A 26679-nucleotide genomic window follows, 5' to 3' on the forward strand; every position below is an offset into this window, starting at 1 on the left:
ATAATTTGTTATAAAAATTAAATAAATGACCTTTTTGTGTAGAAATTATTCGAAAAATCAGAGAAGTAGGGGAGAGTCGGGTAGCCCCGCCCACTGTCAATTTCATATGCATAGAATATTTTTTCAAGTCAATGGGCCATCGGACATTAATTGTTATATTAAAAAAAGATTATTTTCAAAGTTTCAAGTATTTATGCAGCTGGTAACATGGTAAAAAATAGTTTTGAAAATATAATGAATACAGTAGTCATAAAATTGAGAAAAATTGGTTGAATGTTTCGATTAAACTTCACTTTAATACTAAAAAAATAATTTTTTCTATACATACAGCATTAAAGTATGTAGTCTTAAGTTTAATTTGCACAAAGAAAGAAGTTTGTATGTAAAAAATTGTTCGAGTAATTACAAATTCACAAAAAATTTGGATTTCGGGTAGCCCCACTCACATGAATGTCGGGTATCACCGCCCAATTTTATTTCGTCGATAAATGTACGGTTGCAAAGATTATTATTTTATTGCTTCAAATTTGAATGTTATATGCATTTTTAACAACAAATATATGTTTTAATATTATATGAAACATAAATTTATATATTTAAAAATGAAAAATTAAATATTTTTAAAATGTAATTGATATATCCAAATTAAATTTAATATCAAGAAATCATAAATATTATGATAAGCTATTTGCTTACTTATTTATTTTCACTTATTTGTGAACGAATCAATCTACAGAAGCATTTGAATGCAATCAAAATACAAAGTGAATTTGTAATTTTATAAGAAGTATTTTATATTAAGTTTATAAGAAGAGATCAACCAAATAAGTTTATATTGAAAAACAACTATTGTTATTAATTATTGTTACTTAAATTAAATTATTTTCGTTAAATATTTAATATAAATATATATTAATATTATAATATATTAATATACATTAATAATGATAAAAAGTATGACATTTGTTGTTATTAAATGATAGAATTCACTAAAAGTATATAAATATGTAATAAATAAAATAATTTTGTGATAAAAATGATAAATGAGGTTTATCTATTGTCAATACATTGGTCATTCTCATTTACACCTGAAAAAATAGCCAAAAAACACAATTTTTGTAACTGGGCGGGGCTACCCGACACATTTTGAAAAGAGCTGAAAAACATGCTTTTTTAAATTTCAATTTTTTTAAGTTTAACTATTCTTTTTTTGGCTTATTCTTTTTGCATTATTTAATTGGATGATAAAACAATAGAAACATACAAAAATGTTGATTATTACTCAGTATTATACAGAAATATAAGCAATATTCCTTAAGTGAGCGGGGCTACCCGACTCTCCCCTATATTTCTAATAGAAAACTGAGTTTTCAGTTCAAAAATGATTTTTTTTTTCTTTTCTGTCTTTGGAATAATTTATATAGTGAAACGTGTATGGGTATGATCAGTGATGATTAAATAATAGTAAGTCGAAATGTACGCAAACTTTTTTCCAAACTTTCAAATACTATTTTGCCTAAATGCTGCAAAATTTAGATTTTAACGAATTTACTTCTTTACAAGCAAGATCTGTGAGGATTATTAGTTTTTAGACATAAACCTTAGTCGCAAATAAAAAGTTAGATCTTAAGTCATTAAACTCCACGATCTGTGTTCTAAATTCAAACCACTAAAACTAAAATTTACATTAATTTCAGAAGTTAACAATAAATATTTTGCTTCATTGAGAAATATTTGTAATGTCATGAAATGAAATATATAGACTACTTTCTTCAATTTCAAATGTATAACTTACCATTCCCACCATCTAGTTTCTCCTGAAATTCAAAAACTGGCAAATTAAATTTACTTCTTCGATAACTTTCATCTTAAATTTTTTGTATGAAATGGCTCATTCAAAATTTTAAAATAATTCCCGCGAATTTATATTCAGAGAGATGAGTGTTCAAATCATTTGCGTTATATTTCTCCAACTCTACCGTACATCAATAAGCGCAACTCTTTGTTATTCATCTAGTGTTCTGTGACATGAATGTAATGTATTTCTTCCGGAACATTTAAACTTCCAATTGATAGGAACTACGCTTTTTCTCGTCGATATTTGATTGTCAGCGGATGAACTGAAATAAAGCAAAATATCAAGAAATTTTCCTTGTTCCTTTTCGCATAGATTTCAATCACGTTTTCCACATCTGATATTTTTTCTTTTTTTTATGCCAAATGCAATTTAACAGCAACAGCATCTTGTAAAAAGTCTCATAAACGTGACAGAAAATATATATATATTTTTTTTTTTCGTTTACTTTTTACTTTTCTGTTTTTCCTTCTTTGGCTATATCATTTACGTTCAATTTCTTTCTTGAAGATGCCTGCAACTATTTACTATTTAATATAGTCTCTTCTGTAATTCAAAACACTAATACAAAACTTCTATGAAGCTTGGGTGTCCTCATAGCTTTATTTGGAAACCTATTATTATTTAGTCACATTAGAATGTCTGTAACTGTTTACTGTTTAAAATTATCTTCTGTAATTCAGAATTCACATATTTTGTGTGTGACATGGGTGTTCTCATAGCTTGATTTGGAAACCTATTATTTTTTAATCACATTAGAATGTCTGTAACGGTTTACTGCTTAAAATTATCTTCTGTAATTCAGAATACACACATTTTGTGTGTGACATGGGTGTTCTCATAGCTTGATTTGGAAACCTATTATTATTTAGTCACATTAGAATGTCTGTAACTGCTTACTGTTAAAAATTATCTTCCGTAATTCAGAATACACACATTTTGTGTGTGACATGGGTGTCCTCATAGCTTAATTTGTAAACCTATTATTATTTAGTCACAATGGAATGTCAGTAACTGTTTACTGTTTAAAATTATCTTCCGTAATTCAGAATACTCACATTTTGAGTGTGACATGGGTGTCCTCATAGCTTGATTTGGAAACCTATTATTATTTAGCCGCATTAGAATGTCTGTAACTGCTTACTGTTAAAAATTATCTTCTGCAATTCAGAATACACACATTTTGTGTGTGACATGGGTGTCTTCATAGCTTAATTTGGAAACCTATTATTATCTAGTCGCATTAGAATGTCTGTAACTGCTTACTGTAAAAAATTATCTTCTGCAATTCAGAATACACACATTTTGTGTGTCACATGGGTGTTCTCATAGCTTAATTTGGAAACCTGTTATTATTTAGTCACATTAGAATGTCTGTAACTGTTTACTGTTTAAAATTATTTTCTGTAATTCAGAATACTCACATTTTGAGTGTGACATGGGTGTCCTCATGGCTTGATTTGAGAAGCAGTCATTATTAAGTCACATTTAGACACTGGCTTTTAGATAGATATTCTACACTGTCTCTTTTCTACACTCTACTTGCTTCTATTTTTCTTTTTTTAAATTATTTTAACACCATTTTTGAGAAGTTAAATTACTAACATAGCATAATTAAAATAATGATTCGATTCACATTTATATATCAAATATTTTTGTTTTATGTTTGTTATGAATTACACACAATTATTTTTTTCCTACATTTCCTTAAAGTTTACACAATTTTATTACACGAATTACTGAAAAAAAAAGTTGAGGAAATCAATAAGGAAAAAAAATTTTGAAAGCAGATAAATCTATTCATGTTCAAAATTATAGAACCTTAAAATAAAGGTATGTTATAGATTTTGAAACAATTAAAGTCAAATCGAACGCATTTGAACTAAAAATAACATTCAAAGTATGACACTGAATATAAAGTTATATCCCTGTTTTATTTCTTGAAAAAGTTCGTTCGAGATTAGATGCAGTCTTAATTAGCTTAGGTGAAAGGATACTATTCAGGGCTTATGAGCAAATTAAAAAACTTCTGATGGACAGTTATACAATTTTCCCTTCACTTTCAATTTTATTTCAATTTTCTATCTAAAAATATTTACTTTTTATTAAGTTTCTTTTATTTAAATTATTATTTAATTGATTTTTCTGTCATTATTATTAAAGTATTTCAAATTAAGCATCATATTAAATAGCTAAATCAAATATATCTGCATTTATCCATTCAACAATTAAAACATTTTCTTTTATTATATCATGTTATAATTCGACTGTATTTAATAAATTCACAATTAAAATCAAAATGAAGAAATGATCAAGCAAATAATTTCTTTTTAAAGGATATCATTGAACGTAAAAGCATTTTATATTATTTTTTGTAAAAAATTAAAATAAATTTTGTTGTACAATAATTATAAGTTATTTTTCAATCCAAAAGTATTTAATAGTAATAATTTTTTTTTGTTTAAATTACAATTTTAATTATTATTTTCATTCTTGTTTCTATGATTATTATTTGTATTAATTTTAATCAAAGCAGTTTAAATTACACACCATATTAAATATTTAAATCAAATGAATCTGCATTCATTTGAAAAACATTCACTTTTATTAAATTTCTTATTTTACACTAGATTTTGACGTTTTGCATGATATTATTGCAATATATTTTCCATTTATTATATTACATTAAAAAATTGACTATTAAAATTAAAATAGAAATATTAACAAACTAAATATTACTTTAAAAGCATAGCATTAAATTGTACTAGGATATAAAGATACATTTTTTAATCTATTTTTTAATCATTATCTCCAGTACAAAAATTTGTTTTTGTAGCTTAGATGTAGTACTATTAGAGACTTAAGATACCTAATATGGGGATTGAATTCTATTCATTTTTTTTAAAAAGCGAATAAGAAAATTCAAGCTTGAACAATAGTGTCGTACCAATCGAGAAAAACATTTAAAATTTTTAAATAAATCATTGTAATACGCAGCCTAAACAAACATATTTGCATTCATTTGTTAAACTTTTATATTCTTTCTTTTAAATTTCGACTTCCTCTCAATAAATTAGCAATTAAAGTCAAAATCAAAATATAAACAAACCAACAATTATATTAAAAGAATTACATTGAATTTATGCATAGTTATGAATAAATTCAATGTTATTATTTTTATATATTTGTTTATTTTATCTCTAGAACAAAAATGAACTAATTTAATACGTATACTCTTTTTCTTTTCAAGTATACACTTTTTATAATGAATTAAAACAATTACGCCAGACAATCACTGTCCAAATTTATTTTTTAATCAGAGCATTTTTAATTATAATAATGTTTCCATTATTTAAATTGTTATTTAAATTATAATTCATATTTTATTAATATTATTATTATCATTATTATTAATAATAATATTTTAAGGCAGTCAATACGAAATATCATTCAAAATTGCCTAATCAAATGCATTTGCTTTCATTTGTAAAAGATATATATATCATAACCTTGTATCATATTATATTTTGACATATTCTATTATATTATTGCATGTTATTTTCCGCTTATTATATTTCAATCATAGTATAATAATTAAAATCATTATACAAATATTAGCATACTAAAAATAACATTAAATGCTTGACATTGTCCTTTAACATGAGATGGCAAATTAGTTCAGTCCGCTAAATTCGCAGTCTTAAGAGATTAAAATTGCTTAATACATTGATTGAATATCATACAACTTTTATGAGCGATAAATAATAATGCAAAGAAATAAGTGTTGAACTTATTTTTAAATCGAACAAATATTAAATCATTAGAAGGTTTCTATTCTTAATAAAGGCATTTAAAACTGAACATCATTATAGATAGCCTAATCAAACGCATCTGCATTCATTTGCTAAACATTTATAGGCTTCATCTTTATTATATTACACTATATTTTGCCTTCGTTTAAGAAATTAACAATTTAAGTTAAAATAAAATATAAATAAACTGAAAATAACATTAAAAGAATGATATTAAATTTATCATAAGGTTAATTCTGGCTGCTTAATTGTTGTCTTAGACTGAATTTATTTAATAAGGTGATTGAATACTACAGAGTTTTCATGAGCGAATTCGGAAATGATTCTGGGCTATTAGTATCGAGTTTTATATCTTAATCAAAAATATATTTAATTCTTACTAAATTCCTATTATTATTTAGAGCATTTAAAATTAAACATCGAAATAGATTGTCGATGTTTAATTTTAAGTGCTTTAATAATAAGCATTTAAAATTAAATATCGACTACGTACAGATGCATCTGCATTTTGTACGTATTTTGACTGCTTTTCATAAATTAACAATTTAAGTCAAAATAAAATATGAACAGGCAAAAAATAACATTAAAAGAATGACATTGAATTTGTACAAGGTCATAAAGTTATATCCCTCTTTCATTTTATCTCCGGAACAAAAATTCGTTCTGGCTACTTAGATGTAGTCTTAAGAGACTTAAGTAACTTAATACGGTGATTGGATACTATGCTGTTTTTATGAGTGAATAAGAAAAATTATGCTGGGCAATTAGTGTCGAACTTTATTCTTCAAGAGAAAAAAAAATGTTTAGTGGAAAAGTCTCTCGACATCATCACGTCATTAACTCTGCTAAGTGTCATTAAATGATATTTAATACTGAATGGTCGAACTTTCTAAAAGAGCTCATAATGAGGGAAGAAATTTTTGGAAAAAAATACTAATTAGAGATCCTTTTCTGTGCTTACAGTCTTAACGACCAAATTTCTTTCAACATTGTGATAAATCGTTTTAAGGTTGAAATTAATAGTTTATAAGTAATACCAAATGTGGGACTTTTTGCTCGAATTCGGCTAAAATTAAATTTTCTCGAGAAAGGTGATAATAAATCTACGAATATCATTAATTAAAATTTAACTATAGCTGTCAAAGTACTGATGCTCACTTTTTTCATCGTAAAACTAACACAAAACAATAAATTTCAAGATATTTCGATTAAGATCAGTATAAATTAAATTGATCGTACTCAAGTGCTCTTGCCTCAGATTGTATGCTATTTTGATCGCAGTGCAATATTTTGCATAAAGTGGTGCTATAACATAAATTGAATTAATTGAAAGGTAACAGCTCTGATACAGAATAACAAAACATCTTATTAATTCTTTTACTTGCAAATTCATGATTAAATGCATACATCATTTGAACATTATTTTATCAGTGTGGCGCCATCATATACCAAACTCTGCGATCTCGGCGATATTTGAAACGATTTTGCAACAGACATGGCCCTTCAACTAAAGGAAATATAGGTGAAGTTTCATTCTTATCCGTTCTGTAGAATCGGAGATGGGTACTCTATCAGTTTCATTTTATCTACCGAGCAAAATGAGGCAAAATCGTCAATTCTGAGATGGAAGACTTCTAATAAAACCTAATTATTTAAAAAAAAAATTTTTGTAAAACACTTTAACTTAGAGTTAAAATTGAAAGAGGATACAGGTCTAATGATGAAAATGCTTTGTAAAAATATGGATCAATAAGTATGTTATGCTTATAGGTAATTGCAATATTACTAAATCACTTCTCGTGGTGCTAAATTTATCTCTAAGTATTTGAAGAAAGATTTTAAAAATTCAGAAACATTTTTTTTATGATAATCATGTAGTTCGAAATAATAAGTCAAGTAATGTATAGTGCAATAATAATAGGGTACAAGGTATTAAATATGTGGTCAATCCTCTGGTAAACTTAACTTTTAAACTCTTATGGTACGAAAAAAAGAACATAATTCGGGTAATAAAACCTAAATGTACAATTTTTGAACCATTCACTGGGTATTTTCCCGTTGGTGTGGTAATGCATAACCGGAAATTATGGTGATCAAAATGATAATCCTTCTTACCAGATATTTTGTAGAAAATACGAAACTGTACCGTAAATTTAACCAAATAAATGGCTTTTATGGCATGCCTTACTAAAGTATCGGAATAAAATAACCAATTTTTTCCCACATTTACTACTAAACAGCATGGTGATAAAACTATATTTTATTATTAATTTTATCAAAAGTCATTACCAAAGAGCTTCCAAAAAATTTACCGTTTTTTTGGTATGCTCATATGGCTGCATATATAGCCTGATCCTAGATCTGCTCATAGAGCCGCTTTTTGGTGTGCATATAGGACAGAGCTAGAAACACAGTAAATTTTACCATATTCTGGTCGTTTTGGGAAGTTTATAAAATAATTTCTCTTTAATGCCCAATTTTCTTTTTATGACTACGGGAAGGAAAACAGGTGTTTCGGTATAAAATTAACAGGTGAAAAGACATTTACAGACGTTGCAAACAGTCTGCCAAATATGAAAAAAAAATTTTAATATTATCCACTATCTCTTTGCAGCTTATGAGTTCCAGCCAAGCATTATTTTTTACTTCTAAGATTTTATTTTCACTAAGGCATCAACACCACGAAGTATCTTGTTTATAATAGATTTATCTAAAATCATATTTTAGGCAAAATTTATTATTTAAAAATGCAGAACCAGTGACTGGTATAGAGGATGTGAGATCTACAATGTACGAAATTTCAGACCAAATTACAGTAAAAAATATCACCACTCAGGATGCTAGTACTTTTTACCGTAAAATTCATTTGTAATTCAGCATATTAAAGAAAAAAAATTCTGATGTACCATAAATTTTGTGGCAATATCACTGATGTACTCTAATTCAATAAATGATTCTGTAAAAATATTTTACTGTAAAAATGGATTTTATGAATGATGTATTCAAAATACCGTTCTTTATACGGTAATTTGATTCGTATTTTTCATAGCGTGGGATTGAAAGTAAAATTTCTAACGTTTCTCTTAAATAAACATAAATATTTTTTAATGGAGATCATTAAAAAACTGAACATTATTTTTTATTGCTATCAATCTCAAAGTTTGAATAGTTTAATTTGTAATTGCGAACGAAATTTAGTACTTTTGATATTTGGGTCAAAACCAATATTAGTTTGACGCAAAGAAAAAACTTTGACTAATTGTCCTATGCAATAAGTTTATCATTTCAAAACCCATTATTAATGATTTGGAGTTCAATATCGGCTAGCTGTTAGCATAATTGCAACTGATTTCAATTACGGTCTTCATTATGTTTAATTTAACAGCAGTATCATACAATCGAGAAATCTGTAATAAACATAATACAGCTCTAATATCGTATTAGAATTTATTGATGATTGAATTTTCGTTTTATTGTTGGGAAAAACACTTGTTTTAAAACTGTAAATAGTAAAAATAAAAAAAATTGCGAGACCTCTTTTGAACTCTTTGAAAATACTGCGACAGTAAATATTAACTAATACCATTTGAATAACATTTTATTTTCTACAATGAAACTCAAATATAGTTACATTTTTTTCAGACTATTTTTGACTGATTTAAATTGAGTAAAATATAACTGAATTGATATACTGCATAAATAATAAAAATATATTAGAAAGTAGGTAATAAATATATAGGAGAAAGTATAGAACGATTGCTATAGTTGGTCTAATACTTCATGGCAATTTATTATGGTGTAAAATGTTGCAATTTTATAAATTTTTACATGTGAATGTAAATAGTATATTTCATAATTTGAAATGCCAAGGCATTGATGTTATAATTATACTGTGCTAAAATTAGTCCAATGAAGAACTTTTTCTTTTTTTTTTGCCAGGGATTTTCTACTTTAGCAAGTAGTTATTTTATTTTTTTATTAAACATCGCCTCAATACAATTTGGAAAATGTTCAAAAATATTTTGCGCCAGCGAGACTTGAAAAGAAGAGTATAATAACACCATTTTTTAGTGATTTATAATAGTCCTTAACTACTCTATGAACACCTTCTCGAAAAAAAATATTTTAGAATTTTCAGAAGAGATAATTTTTCTGAAATTATTTTAATATGCTTGTATTCCATGGTAACTTGTCAAAGGTAAAATGCACAGCTTTATAAAATCATTATATGGGCTACATAAAAAGGTGGATACTGCTAAAATATAGCTGTCAATCTAATATGGGTTACTTATGCTTAAGTTTCACTAATGAATTTCAGCTTCACTGCAAAAAATTCTGGATCAAATAACGGTAAAAAGTACCGACACTCAGTACTTTTAAAATTTATTTCACCAGAACGTATTACATAAAAAAAATCTGAAAATTACGGTACAACATTTTACGGTATAAAATGGATTTTACGGATGATACACCTGTTCATGTTCCTTATACTATAATTTGATATAGAATTTTTCTTTATATGAGGAGGGCAAAATTAATAATTTTGATGCAAGGACGTCTGCATGCAGTACCAAAACTTTGATGCAATGAAGGTTTTTAAAGTTCGAGAAATTACCATTTGTTTCCTAAAATAAGCGTTTACGATTGGCACCGAAATAATAATAATGTTACCATACTGCCAAAATAAAATTTTCTGATTAGCACTGCAAAAATTTTAATATTGATGCAATGTGGCCTTCCAGTGTTCTTAAACAAGTCATTCTCAAAAAGAAAATCAGTTCAGATCAGTGTTGTTAAGATAATACTTTCAATGCTATGCTTGCGTCTTATCTAATATATACTATTTTTCCATTGTGCAACTAGCATAATTATATTGATGCATTGTATACATACTATGCTTAACTTTAAATATTTTTAAATTGCTTCACTACTTATTAAGCTTGCTAATTCTATTAACCTGATATTTTTTCAAGAAAATTTTACATCGATAATTTGCAATTGTGATTATTAATATTTCATTTGGATTAATGACAGGTAAATATAATCAGAGATTATTTAGGATAATTACCATTCAGGTACATTGAAATAGTTCCAATTTTTCATCTTTATGGTCAAAAAAGATTACAAAATGTATCTAACAGTGAACTTAAAGACATAAATAAAAAGTAACTTTTATTATTCGAAAGTCGTTTAAGTTACAACTTGCAAGCTTTTGTAGTTGTTAAAAGACACAACCTCTTAAAGTTCTTCTAACTGAAAAGAAACTCATAAAAATAGAGTTTTATGTCTTTTTTATAATGTACTTAAATTTTATGGAATGAAATATTATTTCCTCCAAGTCATTACGATTTCTTTACAAAGATAATAACAAAAAATATGTTGGAAACTGCACAACTCATTAAAATTTAAAATAATTTATGATATTGAAAAAATAAAAAACTGCAAAATACTTTAAATATCCCAAAGTTTGACTTTTATTTCTATTTATAAATCTATAGCTGATCTATATATTTTAAAATACTATTTAACATATGATAATGCATTCAAAGAATTATCATTACTAAACGTTTTTAATTTATTAAACTATGTCAGCGTTGCAATTAGTTTTTGTGCTTATACTATTTCTTATTTATTTTCCCTGCAATGGACAATAGACATACAATTTGACATTCATTTCTTTATTATTTGAGTATAATAGCTCCATAGAGACTAAGACTATCTAGAAATAAACTATTGATAGTATTAGATATAATGAGAAATCTATTATAAACTGTTCACATATTAATGTTCCAAAAATTGAACCCGGATTTTGAGTTTAAATTTCAATAGAAATTAAAGATCGAGTAATATTATTTACTATACATTAAAATTATATATTATACATTATTTTTCTTGCATTTATTTTAATTTATTTCACTTCTGTAATAAATTTGTGATACTTCTGAGTGTGATTCTGTGATAGATTAGTAATTCAGAATGAGTTACAGAAAAGTATTTTTTTCTTCTTCTCATTTATAAAGGTTGCTTTCTCTTAGTCTTAAATCTAAGAGATGGATATCGATGGAATAAAAAAAGGTCTTGTTAGAGTGATTTTCTAAATCATATTTCATATTTCTAAATCATATTCTGATAAACCAATAGTTTTAATTTATAATATTGATGTTGACGCATGCCTGTTTAGGCAGAGGGGGTGCGATTGTTTTTGTTTTCGAGTGGCGCTATCTATGGCCAAGAATTCGACTTCCGCCGCACCATACGTCACACCCGTTTATAGGGCGGATCCATTCATTCATCCACAGATCGTAATTTTGACATGAATCAGAGAATATAATATTGATGAAAACAACTTGTAACCTGTTATGTTATTTTATATTAATAGAATATTGTTCTTGAAAGTAATATTGGAGAAGGTGAAATGGAAATTAAATTCGCAGATCGTAATTTTGACCTGAATCAGAGAATATAATACTAATGAAAACAACTTGTAACCTGTTATGTTATTTTATATCCATAGAATATTGTTTTTAAAAGCAATATTGGAGAAGGTGAAATGGAAATTAAATTCTAGAATTCAGCACAAATAAAAAAATGAAAGAAAAAAGTAAGCCCAGTTAAAAAATTTAAATGAAGTAAAAATAATAATAAATAATGAAAAAGAGGGAAATTTGATGAGACAACGAAATTGAAAAAGCCGGAAGCGAATTTGTGAAAACTTCATAAATTCCTCTCTACATGCCTTAAAAACTATTTTGGGAGAATATCTACAATATCTCATTAATATATTAAATATTTCACGCTTTAAAAAAGTGTTAACATACTATTAACATATTTTCCAAATTATTTTACACTTCCATGATATTTTAAATGGATGCTGCTTCGTACCACACAAAGATTTGTAGTGCAACGCCGCTAAAGAAATCGTAATACAAAGTTATTAACAAAATCATGCCATGCTTTTTTTAAAAGAAACATCGTTAAAAAAGTGTCTATTTTCTTCGACCCATTTTTTTTCTTTGTCTTCCTATGCTCTTGAGTAGTGAACTCATCATATAAGTTATTTGGATTGCCTTTTTTGACATTAGACGAAAACTTGACATTTGAATGATTAATTATCACGTGTTGTTTTTATAAATGATACAGTATATTTTGAACTAGTAGAATATGCCATCTAAAACAATGAACGTTTTAAACGCTATTATATTTTGAATATTAACGGTGCACTTTGAATTCTCATTATGTACGGAACCAGACGTTTATAGAATATTTAGAAGAAAGTTCGAAGTAAATTATTATAATATTAATACAATTTTGTTTTACTTCATTTTCAAACCAGCAAAAACCACATTCAAATTATTTTCGTCAGATTAACAAGGAGTGTATCACTCCATGTAAATCAGAAGAAATCCCTTTGATCATGTGTATCACTAATCCCTTAACGAAGAATTACGCCGGTTAAAACAACAGTGCAATATTTTTTTAAAATGCCTACCTGGAAAATAACCTTTCGTCATACAAACATCTGAAGGGCAGATTTGTTGACTTTTCAGACTTTTGGTAGACTCTTTCAAGGGCACCACATTAGGTGGGCCAACGTTGCTCCCACAGTAAAGACAGACAGTACAGAGAAGGAAAGAACATCTATGCCTTGCCCATGTTTCGAGCCCAGAACCTTTCTGATGCAAAGCCAGTTCCGTGACACCTTCACAGGCTGGTCTGCTAACAGTTTGATATAATTTATCATATAAAGATTTTCATATAACTTATGTAATTATTAGTTGACTTCTTAATACAGATTGTTTGCCATGCTCCATGAATTGCTAGATGTCTATCTAGGCTCAAGATATAATAATAATTAAAACCTAAAACAAATCCAAGTATTGTTTTAAAACATTTCTTTTTATTATGTATCGGTACATTATATAATCATACGATAAACGATCCATTAACAATACTCAAGTATGACAAGATAAATCTATACAAACATTTATAGATTAAATGTGTTGAATTGAAATCCCCGAACAATAACTTTTGAATTTCAATTAGTATATTGAATTACAAATTAAAATTACAGGAATAGAAAAACAAATGCAAGAAATTATGTCATTAATATTTAAAATTCTTGTCTCATACCGATGATAACGAAAGCTGATATTGCATTATTCACTCCTTGCTTCCTTTACATGCAAAAAGTCGGTGTTTACAGCTCTATTTTTTGCTCTTCAGTCAAACAACTTTAAACAACGAATCTTGCCTGGAAGTCTTCAGCCGAAGGCTCACTTTTCCAGCCGATTTTTCTTTAGCTATGCTGGATTGTATTGCCTCACGAATCTCTCTTTCTCACTCTTTTATTCATATCAGCATGAATGCCTTTTTTTGTCCAGAAAACAAAGAAAGTGCTATCTCAAAATTGCGTAAGTCTCTAGACTTCTATATATTTTATAAACTGGAATAGAAATGAACTGTAGTGAAATAGAAATGATATACTTAAAAAAAAAATGGAAAGAAAGGAAGAAATTTTTGTCTGCGTTTTCGACATGGCCATCTTAGACTTCTTTGAATGCCACAACTTGATGTAGATATTCACAACTGATTTTATTATTATCTAAAAGCCCAAGGGATTATAAAACCTAATAAAAGCATGTTTTAAGGTGAACGAAGGAATTTATGTCGATTCAATTTAAAAACATAACACTCTGTACCAAAACAAAAATATAGATCTAGATAAATATAGATTGGTTTTATTTTTCTAAGTGACTATCTTTTCAAGAAATTACTTACATTGAAGTTCTTTTTAGACAACTCGCATTATGTAAGAAGAAATTCAGTAAGCCATATTAAATTCAACGTATTGTTTCGTATGGAAAAAATAGATGAAACAATTTCATAGAACTAAAGCAATCGATTTACATTAAAACAGTAAAACTATCTCAAAGTTCTCGAATCTTGGAAATCCTAAAAGATGTTCAAATCTGAAATGATGAGAAATACCAGATTTACGTTAGGGGAGGGGTATAAAAGAAGACATGGTGTACCTTAAACAGTGTGAAATAAATTAAAGAATGAAATAAATAGAATTTTATCATACTTTCATGACTAATTTCACTAAATTAAGAAGTTAAGGAACCTTTTCCAATTTTCTCCAATTCTTCAAGTTTAAGGAAATATTGAAATTGAAGATCTAAAAAGACAATGAAACAAAAATGAAAATTCACTTCCAAATTAATATTTTTTTTAAAAAATTAATCACGCTTTAAACATTTGAAGTAAAAACTATGCAGACTTTCTTTTCAAAAAATCCTGCCCTTTTTTCCTAAAAACAGATGCAATGAGAAAAAAATTCTGGTAACATTACCATACTGTATTGTATTGACATTTCTAGTAAAAAAATAGGCTCCTGGTTAAAAAATCCAAAATATACGGTATTTAAACTATTCATTTGATAATTGTCCCATTCATACAGTAATGGAATATGAAATTTTCGACCTTATTCCCTAACATTTAGTTAAAAAATATAAAACTGAAAAGTATACTTAATAGAATATATGGCCTTTCGTCTTTGCTTTAAGAGGATGAAATAAATGGGAAGATGAAACAATGCAAATATAAAATTACCAAATTTTACCACACTCAGCATATATCACAATATAATACCTTATTTTATTGCTAATTTTACTAATTTTTACTGCTTTTTGTTGTTCCATAAAGCCAGAAGCACAGTAATTTTTATCATATTCTTGTAGTTTTGACCATATGTTTTGCTTCAGTACAGATATACGCTAATTTTCGCAAACAACATTTAACCTGCATTCTTACGAAATATACTTTAAAAAATGTAGAAAAAAATAGTGCGTGGAGTCCCTCTGCGCTGAAGAAGTTAAACTTCGCAATCTGCGACGTTAATTGTAGAAGAATCAGCAGTCGTAGAAGGATCACTAGTTCTATTCAACGACTCTTTTTCCTGCTCCGCTCGCTTCCGTGCTCTGTAATCACGGTAATATTATGCATTTTTCCCTCGTGTTTCTTTGAAACAGTGGAAGTGTTTGTGGTTGCCTCATCGTCTCGCCCTTGAAAATGTATTTGTATTAATAATGTATGTGAATGCGTCATAATGTAATTTCAGAAGAGAAAACCTAACAATCAATTGATATTCACAATAGACGTATTTTGACATAATCTTAAATCCGTTGCATTGTCCGTGGGATTGTTTTCACTCATTTTTTACAATTGTTATCCACTAAATTTGAAAACAAAAAATACTACCCTATTAAATTGTATGTGCATCAAAACAAACTAAAAAAATATTTATAGAAAAACAATACTTTTATTATTCTTATGCTAGTGAGAACCAAAACAATATGGAAATGAATAAGGGAAAACTGGATCCTACCACGTGATTTCCCGGCCAATAAAAATGTAGCGTTAAACGTTAAACGCAACCTTGTTGGAAGTCGCATAAAAAGTATAACTTCAAAAAGTTTTTAAACACAAAAGAAACCAATTTAAGTAAACTATTAGGGATAATATTTCCAAACGTTATAGAGCAGCTGCTTTTAATTACTATCTAACATCAGGAATAATGAAACCTGCATCTTTTTCGCATTACGAAATATGATGATATATAGATAATAAGTATGTTTCACACAATGTAAATAATAAAGCATAGATGTAGAAAGAATGGTTAATAAATTAGTAAAGGTATCAATAACTACACGAGTCCTTCAAATTAAGCTTAGGCGTCTATCCACTGAACTCCTACAACGCGGAAATATCGCAAATACTTGTTAGAAACATAATCACTTGCATACCTCTGGGACAATGTCTAGGCAACTCTCTCGAAAATAATGCAATTACTAGTTCCGCACTAACTAGGAATTGATTCGGTAATAGAAATATGTCGAAACATAATTTGAACACACATCTATTCTCACTGTGTTTGCTCGGTGTGTTTTTCTTATATATCTATTTCCTATATATGAGAATAAATTACGCACATAACGAAAAGTGATTAAACTTAATTATTGCTGTTTCCTATATTTCTGGCCGTTTTGATTGATGCAGAGATAATTATTTAGTTACAAATGAAAAAAAATTTAAATAATGCAATCATATATGCTGAAAAATATTCCTTTAGTTTGCAAAATAAAAATCTTTTGGGTAGTATGAGATTATATGAATAAAATTGGTATACATAGAGTAATATAAAATTTCTAAGCATTTTTTTTTCATTTTTGTAAGGGTACAGTTGATTTGTGACAAACTAAATATTGTTTCAAATTATATTTACTATATACTACTTTCATTATTTTCTTTCTATTTTATAACCGATGTTTAAAATTTGATCCACTTCTTTGTATACGACTATAAATGCTCAACTTGGAAGCCTTGTAATTCTGAACACATTCCAGAAGAGAACTCTTGGACCAGGCATTGGGACAAACTAATCTTTGTGGATTACATTTTTATGAAACTAACCTGTGTTTGAGTAACATGGAGAGGGAAACAACGAAAATCTCCCATGGTTAATCTGACGTCAAGGCGATTCTAACGCATGACCCAATCAAACAATGTGGACGCTTTATGTCAGCACTGTGGTAGCTGCGAGACGGGAGCCAAATTCTCTCATTTCGTTTATTTGAGAGTTACAAAGATAACTTTATGTAACTGAGAAAAATTGCGTTTTGATTTCAGAGGTACTAAATATACGTCAGTTTGTAATACGTTTTCAATTGTGATATTTTATTGTGTTATAAAAACTACAAGTTGTGTTGTCGTCTAAACTCTCTTATCTACATTTACGAATCACAAACGAATATGAATCTATACTTCAATGCTAGTATTTGGCTACCAACTCAATGAATAACGAAGTCAAGAATCGCCCTCTCTGAATGCCTTCATATTCATTTCGCAAACTTTTCATTATTAAAAAAAATCACTTTTGCATTTTTCAATATTTCAATTTTAAATCTTCCAATTTCGAAATTAAATATAAATTGTTTTTCAGTTCGAAAGGAAAAATTGCTCTGAATCAAATTATATATAATTTTATGAAATATAAGCCAAAAAAAAAACTTTAAAAACATTTTTTTAACATGTTTACATGCATCAAAACCCATTTCTTTAATTTTAATTTTCATAAGAAGAAAAAACGTCATGAAAAAAAAATGCGTGAAAAATTTTCTTAACAAATAAGGGGTTAAACATAACAAATGCTAAATAATATGTATTAGAATGCACTTGTTTCAAGAATATGTCCCGGATTCTCTTAAATTATGTGCTGTTACTGAATAGTGTGTATCATTGTCATTTGTTAACATGTTATGGAATCTCTTTACTTACAGATTTCGACCTGTCACACACATTAACATTACCTATTTTACATTAACTAGAAGCAAATAGCGAAGCCCGGTGGCTGAGTGGTAGTGCTTCGCGCTCCCGTGCCACATGTCCTGAGTTCCATCCTCGGGCCAGGCACTGTTGACTCCGCCTTTCATCCCTTCAGTGGGTCGATAAATGAGTACCAAGCATGCTTGGGAACTAAACACTGGGGGTTACGGTTCGACTGACCGGAACATCCGCTCCTTCACCCCAGAGACCAAGTTCAAGTAAACTGAGATGGGCACAGTAGGCCTTGGCCCTCTATGAGCTGTCGTGCCCTTGAATTTAGTTAAAAGCAGACAGCGTGTGCCTTGCAGTTTATTGCTTTGTAGTACGAAGCTTTAAAGAAACACGTTTAATTTTAACTTAATTATTAGAAAGCCAAAAAAAACATTATTTCAGCTTAGAATTTTCATTATTTTTGAGATAGTTTATACTCGCATCATGTGAACGAAGTATTATCATTCCACATGGTGCTCTGCGTATTAACAAAATTATGCAGAGTCTACTATTGCTAAAATATTGCCAAATAATTTTTAAACAACTGCAAATAGCCAACTTAATGAGAAAATAATTAATGATATCTGAAGGAGTTAATTATAGTTTATTACATTATTATTACAATTTACAACATTTTTAAAATAGCTTTATACTTGCATCATGAGAAGGAAGAATTATCATTTCACATGGTGCTCTGCGTATTAACAAGATTATGCAGAGTCGACTATTGCTTGGATATTAGCAAATAATTTTTAGACAGCTGCAAACAACAAACGTTATAAGAAAATAATTAACGATATCTGAAGGAGTTAATTACAGTTTATTACTGTTGCTTTAAAATCTATGCAAAAATTTAGTTTTCTGGATTTTCTTTTTGTGATTATAAACTTATCAGTTTATCTAGTGAACTTTTTCAGTCAGTGGCAAATGATCGTAAGTGTAGCAAAATGCTTTCTCCCAACCAGAAAATCCAAACAGTTTTAATTCGCCTAAAACATTTCTTTGAAAAGTAAGTTGGATCTTTATTTTATTTTTTTTCCGCCTCGATCAAAATATGTTATTTTTTCTTCGCTATTATTGTCATAAGAGTTTTGGTATTTCTAGCGTCTAAATCTAATATATTTAGGCATTAGAATCTTTAGCCCTAAATCTAATATATTGAGGTATTTTATTTTATTTTATGACCGCCGTTGAACAGTTGACCCAATTTTTGGGTTTACGATTACAAATGTTCAACGCCGTAGCCTTGTAATTTTGAACCAATCCAGAAGACAAGGAAACTCCTGGATCGGTACCCCCAGAGGTATTGATTTGTTATGGGAACATGGAGGACTTTGAAACTCGACAGAGTTAACGTGCATCAGTCACCATTTACTTCACGGGGAGTCTTCGACCGGCGGGGAGCGAACCCACGAACTCTTGGACATGGGCCCGGCACCCCACTGACCAGGCTATCCTGGCCTAGTAGCGACAATTAAATTTTACATAGATTAACTAGCAGCGTTACATTACAGCCTCAAAGAATGGACATCGACAATAACAGTACAATATAAAATAGCTAGTCACGTCACAGGTATTTTTTACTTATTTATTTATTATAATTTTTTTTCTTTTTTTTTTCTTTTTTTTATTATTATTATTTATTATTATTATTATTATTATTTTATTTTTTATTTTTTATATTTAACATAAATGGCCATCACGGGTAGCTGAAAAGCTCCGGACTCACTGTCTGTCCCCAAAGACTGGGAGCAGAGTCAGTGGTGAGGCGTGTGTGGTGATCAATCACGTTGGCTGCTATTGTGAGCCAGTCCGTGGTTGATTGTGTGGTATGTATGTTTTGTTTATGTTGTGTTGCGTGTTTTACCTATTTTTCTTATGAGTAGTAGTTGAGGCAGTGTTTTGGCGGATCATGATATAGATTACTGTTTTATTGTGTGTGCATTTATCGACAGTTAAGCCATCTCTTGTTTGTGTGGATCGAGCTTGTGGTTTTTTTTTTCTTTTTTAATTTTTTTTATTAGCCTCACGGACAACAGCTTGTGTTGACTGACTGCCTGCCAAATTTTTTCTGGTCAGGGGTGGGCCAGAGTGTGTCTTTATGCTGCAGCAATGGTTTGCCTGGAGCCCTGATACCTCAACATTGTATTTGCTGCCAGTATTTTTACAAAGTTATTATAAGGTTTATGACATATTGTCTGTGATGATCCTGGTTATGGCTAGAATATTTATTAGTTTTTACATAATATGCTTGTTTTTGAAACTGTCTGCAGATATCATTCTGCCTTGTTCATAGGGTTTTTTGAGGTGATATGATTCAGTTAGTGGGCAGTCATGTAGGTAGCGACTTGGGGTACCTGTGTCATCGCATGGGCATGTGTCTGTGTTTATTCGCTGCATCCTGTGTAAGAATGAGGGGAAGAAGCCATGTCCTGTAAGGAATTGTATTGCTGCTGGATGGCCTATGAGTCGGTCTGTGTCTACTTTAGGATAATATGATTTTGTTGTATAGCCTTTTTCATTTTCGTCCCAGTATGCTTGCCAAAGTTTTTGTGTGATGTTTTTAAGTTTATTTCTTAGGCTCGATGGTGGAAGCAGAACACCGCTGGGAATCCCGTGACCTGCTGCTGCGTCTTTAGCCGCTAAATCCGCTGCTTCATTGCCTATGTTACCTGTGTGCGCTGCCACCCAGTGTATTTGTGTGTTGCATTTTCTGACTATGTGTTCTAGTTGTCTTTGTGTTGTTGCCACGTGTGGGTCTTTTGTTTCGTTTTTCTAATAGCGTATACTAGCCAGACTGTCTGTGAAAATTGTTGCGTCTTTGCAGCTGTGTGTCTCTAACCAATTGATGGCTTCTTTGATGGCTGAAACCTCTGCTTGAAACACTGTGTTTTCTTGTTTTAACGTAAATTTGTATGTATCTGTATGTTGGTTGTTGTGGTAAACACAGAATGCCGCTCCCACGCCATTGTCTGTTTTGGAGCCATCAGTGTAGATTTGTACCGTCGTTGCTTTGCTAGTACTAGTACTTGTTGGTAGGTTAGTGTATTTATGGCTAGTCTTATGGGCCGGGTGGACCATATGTGTTTTTATCTTTTGTTGATAATCACCGGCTTTTATATTGTATTGTGTGTTTTCTTGATTGAATCTTAGTGTGTTAGCTAGTAGTGCTTTTTTTGGATTTGCAGGTGCTATGGCGGTAAACCTGCCAGAACATTCAGACCTGGTGTGGGTGCTGTTTTGAATGATCTTGTTATTCTGACTAGTAGGGGCCGCTGCACCTTGTGCAGCTCTTTGATCGCGGTTTTATTTAGTTCTGTACCTCATGCTGCTGCAGCGTACATAAAGGCCTTTTCTGCTACAGTCTTGTACCAATGCTTGAGCATTTTAGAATTAATGCCCCAGGTCCTTGGGGCTAGTTTTATGAGATTGTTGTGTAGTGTTGTGGCTCTTGTTCTTAGTGATTTAATGTGTTCTAGGTAGTTTAAATGATGATCCAATACTATACCTAGGTATTTGATGTGATTTACCGGTTTTATTGCGTTACCGTCTATTTTAATTATTGGTTGTCTCTGCTTGAAAGGATTATTGAAAGTGATGTAGTTGCCCTTGTTAATTGACAGTTTTAGGCTTTGTGCCTCACAAAAGTTGCTAAATTGTGTCATTGCCTCATTAGTATTTGATTCTAGGTGTTTCCTTGTTTTGCCTGAGACAATGAATCTGTAATCATCTACAAAAGCTTGTGTTTTAACAATATTTAGGTATTAGAATCTTTAGCCCTAAATCTAATTTAATTAGGTATTAGAATCTTTAGCTCTAAATCTAATATATTTAGTTATTAGAATCTTTAGTCGAGAGACAGGATTTTTGCAGGACTTCCTAAACATTTATTAAATATCCACATTTTTTAATTTCTCAAACTTGTCTCATTAAGAGTTGAATATCATTCTTTGCTTCTGACCTTAGTGAAAATATACCATTTTTCCCATCAAATCTAGTCATAAAAAGTATTATGAATTGCTAGTAGAATTCTAATTGAAATTTAAGAATTCCTAATTAAAAAATTTTCTAAACTGGGAAACTTTTTTATTCGGAAATTGGAATTTCCCTTTTTGAATTAAAAAAAACTACGATTAATTATTTTTTCAAAAATTCGCGTCAATGGAAGAGTTTTATTAAATTAAAGAAATATACGTTTACTTACATTTTATTCGACTTCTTGTTTCATTGAACTGTTTTATTAGTTATTTTAAACTTCTTATATTTAATAAATTTATGTTTTATTTATTTTTTGCAATCCTAAAAAATTATATTTACCATTAATTATGATTATTATAAAAATAATAAGATAGATATTTTAAATATTTTATCTCCAATAGTAATACAAATTGATTTACTAAATGATAGATACACTCGCTTAAACAACCTTATTTAAAAACAACAATCAAACTCATACTTCTTGTTACTTTATATCGCAATATTTTCTACATCGTATGAATATCCAACTATAAAACATTAAGTCATTAAGAATAACTGATTTTAATTAGATTTTTAAATATTATATTATATCTTCGAAATGACTACTTTATTTCAAAGAACACTTAAACATTTTCTCTACATTACTTAATGTCCCAATATCTCCAGATAAACCTTAATGCCTAAAGGCTTTAAAATTATTTTAACCAACAGTCGAATAACACAGTCAGATAATAAAGGTAAAGTATAATGAAACTTGAATTCTCAGTAATATGTCTTTGCTTCTAGCATAAATCTTTTATTTTGATTTCAAGTGTAATTGCATTTTCTTACTCTAGATTTTGGAAAATCAAAAAAAGACAATCCACAATATGTACAATCCACACACAAAACAAGATTTTGAATAACACCATCAGTTCTTCTTTTCATGGAAAATTCCAGCAAAGTGTAACTAAATAATCCTCCTCCAAATAAAAAACTACATCTGGTCAAAATAATTGGTACAAGTGTCCTTCAATAAAGGATTAAGGATTTGAAAATAGAGTTAGGAAAATAAATGAGCTTCAAATGTTTGGTACGGAAAACGTTTTTTAACAGAATGGCAGACGAAAAAGAAGCCTTTTCAATATCAGACAACCAACTTACAGGTAATTAGATCTCCTTCGCAAGATTTTCGCTTCGAGGCACAATGACACGTTTGAGACGACAGTTTGCTTTCCAGGCAAAATGCAGAGTGTATTCAAGCAGATATACAAAGAAAGCAGCACTTCAACAGCTATGTAATCAAGCACTATTCGTTTTCAGGCCTCTAGAGTATTGGCGTATGGAAGAATAGAACACTAACCAGTTCTTGTTCCATTCAAAATAGAAGATGGAGTTTCCCGATAAAAAAGAATTTGTATGGGATTTTCTTTCGGGCTTACTCTATAACAGAAGTAAATTTGTGTAAAAAGACGTAAGGGAAACGGGTCAGAATACACGGTGAAATTCCTTTGTCTGTCAATTTGCACTTCAGTTTTATAAGGGAGTGTAACTGCTGATAAAACTCTAAAGAGAGATTAAAGCATCGTGTTCAATATAGGAAAACTTCATTTCAATAACGAACTAAATCTTACTGCTTGATTTAGTTCTATTGTATTCAACCTAATGTTTAACTTCTTTCAGAGACAAAAACAACAATCGATAATCCAAAACAGAATTTAAAATTTGAGTAAAGCATTTGTACTAATTTAATGAAAATATTTTAAGAATCAGATAGAATTTATTGTTAGGGTATTTACTGAGGATAGCTGGAGTTTCATTTATTTCAGTTGCTTTTAAATTTTCCAGATTAGTGTCACAAAAAATTATAACTGAATAATTGTTACCACTCTTATCCGAATTTTCTTCAAACTTTCCCTTATTACTAATCCTGTTATCTAATTAAACTATTTTTTACTATCTAAGAGAGGAAAGTACTAAGATATCTAAGATATATACTAAAATATATAGGAGAGACATGTACTAAGATACAGATATCTTAGAGAGAGACGCATATAATCAAGCAAATAATTTATATCATTAAACAAGAAAATGTAACTTCATTTTAATACCTTTACAAACGTTTCTACAATATATTAATTATTAAGCAATACAAATACACTTATGCCTTATCCGCCCGGAAAAGAAATTCTAGTAAAATTGCAGTACGGTGATGAAAGTTCTAGTAAAAAAAAATCGGTTAATTAAAATAAATTTACGTATATAGTATTTAAATTATTAATTTCGTAATTTTTTCTGATTATATTGTAATAGTTTACCGCAATTTCTGATTTTCAAAATTATTGTCCTTATTACCATACATTTAGTAAAAAATACAAAACTAAATAGTAAATTTAACCGAATTTTTATGGCATGATCTAAAGTATCATGCTGAAATTACGAAATTTCACCCCATTTATTAAATTTTATCACACATTATAAGACCATATTTTTTTGTTAACTAAAATAATTATCAAACAGCTTCGATTAAAAAAATTCCGAGATTTATGGTGTTGCCATGCAGCCAGATAAACGGAAAATTTTTATAATATTCTGGTATTCAGGACAATGATTTTTTCTCAGTATGAAATCTGACACTTTTTTTGCTATATAATAACATAAATAATTGATAAAATATCAATAGCTATTAGTCTTTGTAAATCTAGCTATTTCACAAATCATACGATTATTCAACATAAATTTAAAGTTCAATATATACTTTTATTTTGTTAGATTAATTTAAAATTGAAATTAAAAATTACTTATTCATAATTCTAAACTTTTATAGGTTAAAGATATGGATATCTATTTGATACACGCCATATAATTTCCATGGAAACTTTTTGGTTCGCTTCATTTTGATAAAATTTACCGATTTTCAAGGGTCAAATTTCTACACGTATCTCGCATCTTCTTAAACTGCGTTTAGATATAGAAACACTGCAGACAGTTTACAACATGTATACTAATAATACATTCAATTGTCAAATTTCTACTCGTATCTCGCTCCTTCTTAAACTGCGTTTAGATACAGAAACACTACAGACAGTTTACAACATGTATACTAATAACACATTCAATTGTCAAATTTCTACTCGTATCTCGCTCCTTCTTAAACTGCCTTTAGATATGGAAACACTGCAGACAGTTTACAACACTTATACTAACAACACACTCAATTTTCAAATTTCTACTCATATCTCGCTCCTTCTTAAACTGTATTTGAATATAGAAACACTGTCCAACACGTATACTAATAACACATTCAATTGTCAAATTTCTACTCGTATCTCGTTCCTTCTTAAACTGCGTTTAGATACAGAAACACTGTAGACAGTTTACAACATGTATTCTAATAACACATTCAATTGTCAAATTTCTACTCGTATCTCGCTCCTTCTTAAACTGCCTTTAGATATAGAAACACTGCAGACAGTTTACAACACTTATACTAATAACACACTCAATTGTCAAATTTCTACTCGTATCTCGCTCCTTCTTAAACTGCGTTTAGATACAGAAACACTGCTGTCAGTTTACAACACGTATACTAATAACACATTATACTATTAGTGTTATAGAAGAGTGTCAGTTTAGTAAAAAGCATTCTTGTAAGAGAAAAATTTATTTTTGCACATTTGCACGAATGACTGAACATTAAATGGAAAAAATTGGGACATGCATTGGCAATCTTTGGAAAATTAATTTCAATCCAAAAAAAATATCAAATATTTCTGCTATTTAAAATTCATAGTGACGTTCAAAATAAGTGCATATACCCTATCTATTTTGATTTAGGAGCTTAAGAAAAAAATTGATTTCATCTTGATTACTCCTTTAAAGTTGTAAAATTTAAAGAAATCAATAACTGTTTAAGTTCCTACGCTTTTTGCCTGCAGCTGATTGTGGAGCTCCACGGAAAGGACTCATTTCCGGATTTATTTTTTTTTTTTTTTTTTTTTTTTTTTTTTTTTTTTTTTTTTTTTTNTTTTTTTTTTTTTTTGTATGTAGAGCTTTCTGAACAGCGTAATAGTTAATTGCTATTTTCCTTGAAACCAAATTGTCTTTTTGGGAAAATAGAGAAGGGCTAATTAATTATCTATTTTTAAAACTTATAATTACTTGACTTGAAATGCATAATTGAACAAAATTTCTAGCAGAAAAAGTTAGTCTTGTATTCCTTGCATTTAAATTCACACCAGCTATATATTTTCTTTTTCCTTGGATATACGAACACAGCTTCAATGCAGAAAATTTATAGTCGTATTAAAAACTAGCTTTTAATATAATTGCTTTTAGAAATTATTAAACACGTGAATAGGCTGCTTACTAATTTATATTAAGTTTATTTAATGGCTTACGTCGAATTTTTACACGGATTACAGTGGTTTGTTTCCATAGCAGGAATGTTGAAATTTCTCACAGATTTATCTAGCCATGAAAGTATGAAAAAGACGTCGGCGAAGAATTTCATCGACTTTATCAAACGTCATTCAAATGGGAAAATTTAGAGATTTGATATGTTCCAAAGATGACTCCATTCAGACGATGGTGAATTTTTGGAATTTCTTTTTTTCGTATTTTTCTAAGAATTATTATCCATCAACTTAAAAACCTTCTAATTAACATCTTGACTTCTTA

This window comes from Parasteatoda tepidariorum, chromosome 3 (genome assembly GCF_043381705.1).
Source record: "Parasteatoda tepidariorum isolate YZ-2023 chromosome 3, CAS_Ptep_4.0, whole genome shotgun sequence".
Classification (NCBI taxonomy): Eukaryota; Metazoa; Arthropoda; class Arachnida; order Araneae; family Theridiidae; genus Parasteatoda; species Parasteatoda tepidariorum.